This window comes from Sinohyriopsis cumingii, chromosome 8, assembly GCF_028554795.1.
Source record: "Sinohyriopsis cumingii isolate HCF-2022 chromosome 8, ASM2855479v2, whole genome shotgun sequence".
Lineage (NCBI taxonomy): Eukaryota > Metazoa > Mollusca > Bivalvia > Unionida > Unionidae > Sinohyriopsis > Sinohyriopsis cumingii.
Window position 1 is genome coordinate 37,254,517 of NC_142968.1, and position 13,658 is coordinate 37,268,174.

Consider the following 13,658-nt stretch of genomic DNA (forward strand, 5'->3'; position numbering starts at 1 on the left):
CCATAAATTAGAGACTTCAACCAACCAGTGGAGTTTTTTACCGAAACAGAGGCGATGCAGGAGAGTGATGAAATCAAGTGCCCAGCCGAAGAATCACATTTCTCTTGTCAGACATTCGTTGAACAATAAGTTAGAACTAATGTTACTGTTCATTATTGTAAGTTCTTTTGTCCGTTTCGTTCAGTTCTACTTAGTCATAGGTATGAATATATAAATAAGATTAAAAGTAAGAACGCACACCACGGACATTAAAAGGACAACTTAATTCTGTCTACATTTTGTGTGCAGAGGGATTTTTCCATGCAGTTTGAACAGCTGACTCTGTTACTGCCATGGCTAACCCTGAGAAGGACAAACATTGATTGGCTAACTAAGGTCATATGACGTGAATAGGCGTCTATAAATACGAGTGCAGACAGTGCACAGGCAGATAGCTGTCAGAATGGCAAAGTAAGAACTTGTAATTAGAAAAGAATTTAGGCCATGTATTCTAAAACCATTACTTATATTTTTGCATAACCGATATTAACTGTGGCACTTTAAAATCCCAAAGCTGAATCAAATTGTTATGAGAAGTTTTAAATGGATTTATTACATGATTGCTATTGAATTTAAATGCTTTATGATAATTAAATAATTCTTTATAAAGCCGCTGTTACACTGCTTAAGTACACTAGTACTAAAACAAAATTTCATTGAGATCACGCTACTATATCAGAATGTGTTACAGTCAATCTAATAAATTTAGCTGTTAATACACGCATGAATATAATAATATAATGAATTTCCCTATAATATAGTGTATTGTAACGTTGTCTTTTGGTGTTTAGACAAACAAGTCTGCTCTACATTTTCAGAAATTTAGTTGAAAAGCATGTTCTATATGACCTTTATTATTTATAAAAAGCATTCTAAGTCTTGAACTCTGGTCTTTTCGATATAACACGCGGGATGTTACAATATAACTCCTCAATTTTATCATAAACAATTGACTTGAATTTTTTTTCTTCTGGTGCCTCTTATGGGGTAGTGCTTTAAGTTTGTACTTAGTGTGCATAATGGGTAATCCGGCCCTGCCTATAATTGTTCACTCAAGCGTCTAGATTAAATGGATGATAATATTATTGCTTTGATAGAGAAATTAATCGAGACCTGGGCGACTAAATTTATAAATTTATATTCAAACTATCTCTCTCCGGCCGATTCCTTCGTAACTTATGAGTGCCAACATGACATATCACTTGACCTATTTGAATACAAAATGTGAGCGATCCTCCCTGCTGTAGTCCATTGTTATCTTGAAATGTGGTATTCGTTCTATTACATACATATCTGGATATTGCATCAGATTTAATCGTGTTCTTCTTGCCAGCAAGAAAAGTTAATATTTGGACATATATTCAGACAGTGTGCGATACATTTTGGTAGTACTGTTTTTCAAATTCTTTACAATTTTTTTTTATAAGCAGCGCTCTGTCCAATCTACCATACCGTATACTTCGTATTACGGAATGATGGGTTCTAGGTCAAATTAGCTGTTCCTTTTCTAAAACTGTGATGAAAGATTTGAGGGATATCTCCCTGATTTATTCATTACTTGTCGTAATAATTACTGTGGTATTTAATAACTCTCTTATTAGTCAGAATAAAATTAATAATTATTATGATTGGAGTGTATGGCTGAGTTTGCATTTTGAATGTACCAATAAAAAATTTCAGTCATATCGCCACGATATCTGCAGTATGGCAGTTTACAGTGATGTCTAGCACTGGGCCATCATGCCGCAGACAGGTAGTATCCTGTCCCACCCAGTCACAATTATCCTGACACCAGGTCGATCAGACCTAACACTAACCTCTTAATGCTGAGCGCCTATCGAGGCTGCTGTTAGTACCAGTTTTATGTCTTTGATATGACTCGGCTGGGGTTAGAACTCGCGACCTCCCGCACCCGAGGCGGATGTTCTAACCACTTAGGCCACCGGAGCTGTCAAATAAGATTGGAAGGAATCAATGCACACATTGAATGAAAGGCTTAAAAGGGACAGTGTTCCGATAAAGGTACTTAGAGGCAGATGGAAAATTCTCCCCCAGTGGGATTGCTTTTGTTCTTTTCATCCGAACAAAACAGAGGTGCCTCGAAACATCTCACTGTAATAGAATATTACTCACATTTATGTTTGCAATGTTATGTGGATCCAAAAGTGATCTGCTTGCGATTGGCAAGAAGAAATAAGGGCAAATACGAATAAATACTAGCATGTGTCATCAACAGGTTGTTGCTGATTGAATGGAATATTTTAGAGCGTCATTAAATTTCTAACGATGACCACCTGAAATTAGAACTACCAAAATTAGAAAAACCGAAACTGAGGTTCATTTTATGACAGTGATATTAAATGTTAATCTAGTTAATCCTAGTCTCCATTACGGAGTGAGCTAGTGGTCATGTAAAAATAATGACCAACACATTTTCCGGACAAGAGTGTAGAGCTTTCAGTCAATTGGTTGTTCTCAAACTGTGCATGGAAGGACCCCAAATGCATGAATGTTTCAAGAATGCACAAGTAATATCGTAAGTATATTGAGGAGCATGGACACTACATTATTACTTTCTTTGTTCAAAATATGTCTGCCATGTATTCCTGATAATTAAATATTTTGAATCTATTCAGAACAAATCAATTCAACATTATTTAAAGCTAGTAAAACATAATAATAACGGAAGTATAATTTTATTTACATACGACGTTCTCCTGGTGGCATTTAACACTAATTCTACTGTTCTTTGGCAGTGCATTATGTTGTCTAAGGGAGGCAACACGTTATTAGACGTATGCGCGCATGGTCGTCCAGAAAAGGTCGCTGCCAAGACTATGATGTGACTCCTAGATCGTCCAAGACTTAAGCAGCCCATCCTCTCCGGTGATTAGTACCTGAAAGCTAAGACTGATTCCTACTTGTGTTGCAAATTGTATCCAAAGTGGAGATCTCCCTTGCATGAACGGCGTTTGGGGGTGGCAAGTGAGGCGACCGCCCCAGGCCCCGCTCTTGAGGGGGCCCCGCGCTTCAGGCCTAAGGTCGTCGTTAAGAGTTTGTCAAGATATATTCTCTAGTAAAATGGAAAACGCTGATACAGGCCGCACGTAATGCATGCAAAGTTGCGAAGTCAACTTATTCAACTTTGTAACGCAATTAACAGGTGGCAGCACAGATGCAGACAGATGCAGCCATTTTCTGAACGCCACTAGCGGACAACGGCTGTCCGATAACTTGGATCTCAGTTTTTCACTCTGGCCCCGCACGGTCATGGTCGGCCTTAGGCCCCGCGTACTCCTAAGGCCGCCTCTGCTCCCTTGTATGTGTCACTTTAGAGCAGTTCACTATTGTACATTTTACATGCATTGGCATCGACTCAAGAACGTAAATCCCGGTCGTACTTTAGGTTACCTACTGGCCAGAGACCAGACTACTTCAAGCAGCAGAGGGTGAAGCCTACAAAGAGTACAGGTCCGCATTTTTTATTTCGAGGTCTCTTACGTCTGCAAAGAGTACAGGTCCGCATTTTTGATTTCGAAGTCTCCTACGATCGGCGTTAAAAATGTCACTGGCATCACTGACCTTCACTGACCTTTACTAGTCTTGTTTGATGTTTGAAATAAATTCTTGTTGAATTTTACTGTTACTCATTACCACGCTGATCTTGTTTACACCGTCAATACCAGTGTTTAGTGATCTCACACACATAGAGCAAAATGAGAATAATTAGCTTATTTGCATGCTTAACATCAATATAAATGTACCATTTTATTCAGAACGTCATACATAATGATATGGAAATGAAAAAATATAATTGCATACATTTTTATATTTGCTTTAATTAGTGACGTCAGGGTTACCAATTGTTCCTGGTTGTGATGGATCTTAGACAGGATGTGACATCATAGTCATGCTGGGGCTTGAAATTGTTAGGAAACAAACACACGCCCCCATGTATAAAAGTCTGCATGTTTGGAGGTTTTTATTTATTTGACCATTTAATGCAGTCAACTTATTTCATTTTCATTGTAATCAATTGTGCATGTAATCACCAATCACATTCCTTGTCCATGGAATGGTCTCACCAGGAGTTAATTCCCCTTGACTTTTCATTTCAATTCTTTGGCATAGAAGCATTAGTACAGATTCAAATTAGGTCATTAGTACCAAAGAAAAATTAATTATTTACAAAAAATATATATTGTTTCTAGTGTTATGAAGTTATAGCATCAAGGACTTGTTTTTCTTAATCGAATGCTGGATAATTTTTGTACTATTGCCTCAAACGTTATGGAATTTTCCCCACTTTTTTCTCTTGATTTAAATGTAAACATGACCAACGTATAGTGTGCAACTTGGGAAATGATCAGAATACATCATTTAATGTTTGAATTGAAAAATGAAACAAATAATCCATACGCATTTACTCTTGAATGTCTTTCTTTCATCTAAAATTTATAGCATTTCCCAGTGACGTTAGAATACAGTTGTGATGTCATGAAGCTACATTCAAGCTACTTCAGAGGGGTATAGTAAATTAACTATGTGCTTGTCATTTTGGAAGTAAATACTATGTATAATATATCAAAATCTTTGAAATTGACAATATGACAAATTGTTCAATAAGTTGACAACACATTTTCAGTGGTTCTTTAAGGTGCCGCTCTACAGTTTCGTATTTTGCATAGGGTTAGAATTTTAAAGAAAAAGAATTTACCAGGATTTCTTCACTAATTCTCCACTAGTTATACTGGCTACATAATAAAGACTTTGTATATCTTAGGTATTGTTAAAATACTTCTAATTCCCTTATTCCGCATGGTCATTTTCACTTCCTGCGCTTCAGTGATAAATTGTAGAAAAAAGAGTCGATAACTTTTTTAATTTTCGGCTATTTTGTAATTGGTTCATTGCACTTTCAGTAGCTACTATTGTCTACTTCAGAAAAATTCGTTTTCCCTATTTTAATAACTGATAAAATTAGTGTACTTTTGATTATTTCTGGTTAATTTGTCAAGTACATAGGAGCATCCATTTTGTTATATCGTGTGGTTAGATCATGTACAATTTCCACAAGTACAGTATCAAAAGAAATGTCAGCCTCATTGCATAAAAGTAGCATAGAAGTATGCCAACATTATCTCTATTGTGCATGTTACAAATGCAAACAAATTCACCTTACATACGTCACTCTCTGAAAAGTACATAATAACTGGTGAGCTTAGCTTAGCTCTTTCATCTCACATTACACCCAGCCTATCATTAGATAACGGCTATTAAATTGCCTCGGTCCCGCATTCATTCATATCAAAATACTCATACGTCCTTATATGGTAAAACAACAATCGTAATAAAAGCACGGTATCAATTACTTCTCGTACATACATCAGTAAATTGCGTCACATCAGTACATATTCCTAATCCCATAATACTAAACAATATCACAGCAATCAGACGCATTTCTTTTCATTACAACTCATACAAAGTACACAAATATTCAAATATCCATGCTCTGATATATCCATACTCTTTATCAGCTAATTTTACACACTTCAACCATTTTCCAAATTCACAATTCAGGCATGTGTAAATTCCATAGGTGTTAACCCCTCGAGATGAAAGCCAATACGCCATACTAATAAAAACCTTACAATGGCCAAACAAACCTTACACGAAAAAATGTATTCATACATTGTATATTATCAACAGTTTTAAAACAAGAAATGCTATACGCAAAATTTGTTTTACATATATTTACATAATTATTTACATTTCTGAAACTTTATTTCATTCTTTTTACTTATAACACTATCATCTTCCTGTTTTGGCTGAAGTGTTCCTCCAGATCATATATGCCCGACGCCACCACTTTAATGTCTTTACTGCATATTTTATAAAAAAAGCATGTGAAGATCCTTACTTGGATACATCTACAATGTCAGGGAAGACATTAATCCAATCAGCCAGAAACTTGCCACGACATCGGTCAGTGTCTTCAAGCTTGCATTTCTTTGAGTAAGGCTAAGCTATTTGATGGATGGAATATTTCAGCTAGATGAAAGAAATAAGATTGTTTTAAACTTAGATTTGACATGTGATATAGGAAGATCTCCTGATTACAAATTTGTTACGAATGTCTATTTTTCTCCTTAAACCCAAAGATATTACCCCAGGAACTCTCCAAAAATTGAAATTTAGAAATAAAACATTTGAAAAAGTAACAGTCCATAAGTTTTTACATCGTAAGCTATTGGTCGTTTCTATTAAAATTGCGTATATGGTGTTTGAAAATTTATGAATTTGTTTTATGGTGTGCCAATTTTGGTCCAAAACTTGATATAAATTAGCAGTGTTACATACTTTTGAGCCACGAGAATGACGTCACTCATTATCTTTACTACATTCGTCATTATGGCAATGCATCTTCCTGTTTGCATTATGTATTTGACAAACTTTATTCAAAATTATGACAGCACGATAAAATACCGGTGCTACAATCAATAGAGTATTAATTATTAATTAGTATATTGGTTCTCCATACAGAAAATTACGGTTACACCAGTATGACTGTAGCACTATGTAAAGTATGAAAATTGTTGCAAATTTATGCATTTGATAGTAATAAGTATACATACTAAAATAATAATGTATAGAATAAGAAAACATACTTACTACACAGGTAGTTAGCCAATAATTGAAATCCGGGTGAGAGTCAAATTTCAGAGCGATAAAGGACAAGATCTTCACACACAGGAGTTGAACCATGAATGAAACTCTTTTCATTATCAAAGGGAAAGCGCGGTTGTTTCGGGCTACCCTAATCTCATTGAATTCTCGTTCTGAAAAGAAAATGCCTAGAGTCCCGAATGCGCAAAAACGAACGAAAACAAAAATATATTAAAAGCTAGAAATATTGTGCGAAAAAATCGTACAAAAACGGTTGTACGGCCGTACACTGACAAAAAACGAAAAAACTGTACAAGCTGACACGTATGAAATTCTAACATATCAGATGAATAAATGCACTACTTTTCTACGAGGTAACCTATTAGCGAACGACAAACTTAATTCTGACCACAAGCTAACAATCTACATAATTTTCTACATAATACTCAAGTACGCCTGTAAATGAACACTACAAAGGTAATTCTACGTACTACACGATCCTAGTAATTAAAGTATACATACTAGACACAATAGGTTCTTTGAATTATACCTAGGATATGCATGGTCTTTTTCTAAATAGTCAGTATAACCAGTGATGAAAGCCGGGAAAATTCTTTTTCTTTAAAATTATAATACTATGCAAATACGAAACTGTAGAGCGCCACCTTAAAACAAATATAAACATGTATGCAATTATTTTTTTATATTCATATCATTATGTATGATGTTCTAAATAAAATGGAACATTAATATTGATGTTAAGAATGAAAATCAGCTAATTATGCTTATTTCGCCCTTGCTTACATAATTTGCCATGATGCCGTAGATACCTCAATTATGGGGAAATTAGATGTCTTAAAATATAGGAATTAAGGCAACTTAAATTTAAAACTGTAGCAATAAGTAGCAGAAATATATAGTGAAAATGTTTCTTTTCATATTTTGCAATTCGCTTCTTCCATATTAAACAATACGCAAATATTTTACACTTTGAACTTTGACATTTATGAACCTGATCTGTTCCATACCTTTACAAACTGTAAAATGTATTGTTGATATCTCAGAAATAATTCTGGATAGTTTCATGTTCCTGTCATTCAGCATAACATTGGTTGCTATGTTGACAAATTGTAATGTGCATTCTTAAAATAGCTCACGTTTTATCATGGGGTGGGGTGGGGGCGGGACTTGTTAGAGACTCTGACACTTATAAATAATGTCCGGTGGGGGGAAATGCAGGAGAATTATTCAAAAGGACTGTTTTGATGCTTGCGACTTAAATGTTTCAGCCATACAATCAAAATTAAATCATACAATAATAATATATATGTTCTCATTAAATTATTATGTACGTTTGAGAGAGTGACGTATGTAAGGTGAAGTTGTTTGCATTTAAAACATGCACAATGGAGTGAATGTTGGCATACCTCTATGTTACATTAATGTAATGTGGATGATATTTCTTTGGATATTGTACTTTTGGAAATTGTACATGATCTTAGCACACTGCTAACTAAAATGACTGCTTCCTTGTGCTAAACAATCAGCCTGGTATTGTCTAAAGTACACTATGCACAGCAGCTATTAAGAAAGGGAAAATTAATTTTGCCAGACTAGACAATACAGCTTCTGAAAGTGCAATGAATGAACTACCAAATATATAAAATGTAAAAAGGTTATCGGCTCTTGTTTATACAATTTACCTCTGAAGTTCAGGAAGTGAAAATGACCAAGTGGAGCTAGCACTTTTTTGAAAGGTGCACATCAGGAGTAAGGACAAAATTACAAATACAATGCCGTAATATTCTGCAAAATTCTTTTTCTTTTTTTTTTTTGGGGGGGGGTAGAGGAACCAGAAGACAGCTGCCCTCCCCCCCCCCAATTTTCCACCAAAAAAAATTAAAGGCGTTTTATGCATGTATGTTGCCGCCGAAGGTATTATGTTTGTCTTATTTTAATAAAGTAATTTCGATCAGAAATTTAGTTAACTACTAAAATTTTTGTCGGGGTATTATTCCCCCTCCCCTAGTGTTATCTAAAGAGTTGTTCGTCCAATTGTGGGCTTTGTCCCCAGTGTCGGAGTTCCTTCCCCTTTTTGTGATCTGTGCCAAAGATCTCCTAAGTCCCGTGTGGGCTATATGTGTTTTGCTATACATTGTGTGTATGCTATAGATTTAGATGTAGGGACGGCAGCCTCAGTCAAATTATATCCCAGTTTTCTTATCATTCAATTTTTTTTTACTTATAAATTGTCCAAAATTTTGGATAATTTCTTTTTGTTTTTATTTAAATTTTTGAATTTTGTAGAGAAAACGGTGTATTTCATTGTTTATAAAAGATAAAGATCCTAATGTTTCACATGCGTGATCATAGTGTGTCGTTTTCTCATTGTTTCTTAATTGCTGAGAAGGCTCATTCCGAGTAAGGAGCCGCATTTTCTTTATTCGTTTATGCATCCGTTATCATTAAAGATATAAAAGTTCCAAAAGGGTTTTATTTTTGAGTTAGTCCCTAAAAGTTAGAAAGGGTAACTCTTGGTTATTTTACTCAATTTATAGTTTGTCCCCGTATAGTTGTTCTGTTTGTCCATTTCCAAACATGTGGGGTTCTCTGACGCTCTTCCGAAGGCCTTTTCACTTCGCGTAGCGCCATGTGACATAGCCCTTCGGCGTCTGTGCGTCATACTTCTCCCACATGGATGTTCCCTGTATCACTTAGAAAAGAGTGCAAAGGACAGAATACTGTATCGGTGCTTTATTAGTATTATTTAGTGCAAACAGTTACTTAGTATTGCGTTGTTGGTTAGATTTTATTGTTTTCTCTAAATATTCCGCAATAGTTTGGTTTCGTATATTGGTACTGTGAGGGAGAGATGAAGGCCGGGCTCCAGCCCGTATTTGACGTTACTCGCCCCTAGTTGGGCGGTCTACCGAAGCCCCTTCCGCATCTCCCCTCTCCCTGACCAATACAGACAACTTTGAAAAGTAGACTTATTGTTAAAGAGAGGATTCTTAGTACGGAGTAAATAAAAAAGAAAAAATTTTTATTTAATTATTTGTTTTTACTTGACCACAAGAAAGCATAGTAGTTGTAATGTAGTCAATTATTTTTAAAACCACTTTATTTTCCAAATTTACATCTAGATGTCAAATATTGTTTCTGTGATACTTGTACTTTTTACATATTTCCATAATCAGCAAAATTCGAGCAAATAACTTACTGACCTTTTGCGAAGCTTTGTCTTTCCGTAGAATCTTCTCTCTAAATTTTACCGCCAAATTACAAGTGTCTTCCTCGGAGTAACACTATATTGCTCAGCAATCTTCCTAGGCGAGACTAAATTTTCGCTTGCTAGTTAGAAGTTATAATTCGGACCGGAAATGTTATCACATCCTCCGTCTCAATTCCGACTGGAGGTTGCTTTGACCTGATCCAATCAAACTTAGCGGGCAATGTCCTTCTCGCTATCTATTCACGTGAGGACTGATTTAAAACACGCTCCTGTTGGTCACGGTTCCTCTGATGTTAATACTAAGCTGTAACACATAGGTGGGAAGTCGCTCGATCTAACGCCTGTGCCAATCCAAGATGCCGTGTCCTCTCTCTGGTCACGGTAACCTTGCGTAAGAGATCAACTTTAGCCTGCGGAAATGTTTAGACAACAACACATGGCTTGTAATAATACCTTAGTGTATACACGACTTACGAACTGGGACTGAACAAACTTGGTACTCTTTAACGAAGCATCTTCTTCTGACTTTGTTTCTAATTGGTATGTGGCTACACAAAATTTATCAATCTTCTCATTAACAAAAATTGAAGAAAAATAAAAACAAACGTAGATAATTAAGCCATTGACATAATTTGATGCTGGTTTGAAGAACGAAAAGAGGACGCTTGGAGTCAGTTAAACTTCAGACTTGACTGAAAGTGTTCAAGCCTATGTAAGAGATATTTCAGAAGGTAGATAATTGCAAAGTATAATTGCACAGTGGAGAACTTCAAACGTATTATCGCCAGTGTTGAGTTAGGCAGTTTTGAAACTTGTGTGCTCACTGTATAATAGACCGCAAGAGGTAATATATCAAAATATCATCGTCAGAATGTATAAGAGTCACTCTCTCAGATAAGTGACCCAATGGAAAGTTTGAATTACATTTGATGCTTAATCAAGAAAATAGTTGAAACCGGAAATGCAATATGCATTATAATTAGACTTTGATCCTCTTCCAGGCACCAAAGAATCAGAAGTAGAAAACTTCTCACAGATGACCGCAAGGGTAACATAACAAAAACTTTCGTTAATTTCTATCCACGATGTATGATGAGCTATGAAAATGGATATACTGATGGGTGGATGGACAGAGTTATGGGTAAAAAACTATCCCGAGGCCTTTAAAAATATTAGGCTTGCGGAAAACAAAGAAAGAAAAAAATATTTTTTGAAAGCCCTTGACGATTCTATGTCTGTAGATCTGAAAATGTGACCTTATTCTCGCATCTAAAAACTATTATGTCGCAATGCAACCGAAATTGAAAGTTAATTTTAAGAATCTGCTCTATTGACAAGACTTTAGAAATTTAGATAATATAAGCATATACATACACGGTAATAGACACATACAATAGAAGCATAGACATACACGGTAATAGACACAGACAATAGTAGCATAGACGTACACGGTAATAGGCACAGACAATAGTAGCATAAACATACACGGTAATAGAGACATAAAATAGAAGCAGAGACATACACGGTAATAGTCACGAGAATTACATAACTTGCAAAAACTTTTATATTCGACTTGATTTTTTGTGTGTATAATAAATGTTTTTACTGCCTAAAGTAAGCATTAGTAATCTGAAAGAAAATTGATGTATGGGTGGATGAATGTCTCGTGATCTAAACCGTTCAAAAACATTCATGATCTTATTCAGTAAGCGAATCCGTCCTATTCATATCGAACGGACATTGACATAATTTAAATGATACAAAAATAAGGAAGCAAGATTTGATGTGGTAATGTCGACATTAGCTAGAATGCGGTCTTGCCTACTAAATAAGTGAACGAACATGCAAACATTTCTATCAGAAAGAACAATATCTTAATGAAATGTTCAAAACGGCCTCGCTTTTCAAAATATATATTTTCCTAACATGGCAAGTTGTTACAATGAACTACGTTTAGCAAGTCTGGTAATTCTACCACGCAATCAAGGAACAAGCTCAAATAGCACGTTTAGATATTTTCAGAAGCTTCGTTGCGTCTGTGGGAAAAGAATGGATAGCGCATACTAAATTATATACTTGTATATATTTTCAGCTTAATTATCAGATTTAATACCATATAAATTGTGAAAATAATTAAAAAATTTCATTTTTAATGTCAGAGAGAAAATATCCAATCAGAAGTCATTTCATAACTACTCCTAACGTCTCTTTACATGATTAAACAACCGAACGGTTTACTATTTTTGAAGATCTTCACTTCAATTGCTTACAGATTATCAGTTATAAATGTAGAAGAGTGTATTGTAGGTCTACCAAAATAAAATACCTGCAGCAGGGGGATGACTGTTTGACAGTCTTCTTGTACGATCTAAAGTCACGGGAAACACTTCTTACTTCTGATGCGAACATCAAATGCCTAACGCATTCACAGTTTCGAAAAGCAGGATGCCAGCTCATTTAACTCAGTAGTGTCCCGAAACCAGCCTGTACATTAATCGTGGAAGGACAATAGTGCTTTTCTTGTATACAATGTGTGACTGATTCACTATATGCAAAGTATGTTTTCTGGTCTTTGCATCCTCCACCCATACCACTCAGCCCATATCTTGGGAATTATTTGTACATTTCAAAGGACTTTTGTAAATGACTGGTACTTTTTTGTCTAAGTATCCAGTCACCTGATAATGTAGTCACGACACTAACTGGGTACTCTAACAAAGACATGCTCAGAGTTGAAATATATTGAGTTTCTGTAACTTCTCTCGAAATGGCGCTAGAGATATGAACATTTTGGCGTGGTTTTATAGATTGAACAAGTACATATTCACCAAATCTAAATATTTTTAGGAAATTCTAAATATGATTATATAATTTCAAAATAGGTTCTGTATTTCACGAAACAGTTTCAGCAGAAACTGTTCCGTGAATACAAGGCTTGTTTAACAAATTGAGGGCATATTTTCATCCATATGCATAAAAGTGGACCTTTTTTTTAAAAAAAAAATATGTTTACACCTTGAATAAAAGTTATTATCCCCATATTCAAGTAAGTTTGGCTTTTCCCCCCACATCCAGTTTCCTTAAGGTGATGGTTGTTTCATCTAAACCACAGATGTCAGTAAACAGGGGAATCAAGAGAAAGGACACGGATGTTCCCGATATTTCATCCGACGTTCAACATGGCACAGTGAGCGGTTTTATTGAGTTCTCCGATTCGCTCGTTCTTATCTCTTGAATGGTCCTATTTTCTATCCGAGAACTAGTAACATACATTGAAGCATGGGGGCAAATACCAGAAGTTGTCAACAAGTTAACACAGATAAGATGGCAAGATGTGTTGTCAACAAGTGCAAACATATGACTTGAGATGTTGTATTTGCGAAAAGAGGACAACTCCAGTTTGGAGCGAAAGTGGCCACACATAATCATTTAAATCTGATCACGGTTGTTTAAGAAACAGTAACACTGTCTTACATATCATGAGTAGTTATATTCATAAGAAAACTTGTGATTTATACCAATCGTTAGTTTGAAAACAAGGAAAGATACTTTGATTTAAAACAAAGATAAAACATTATTACTCTGGGTTAGTATTTAGGCTTTATATTGCTTGTATGGATGAGAATGGAAAATCACCATATATAAACACTTCTGGAATATAATAAGCAAATTCCCAGTGATGAGCCATAATTTCGCCCTATTCTGGACACACACACACACG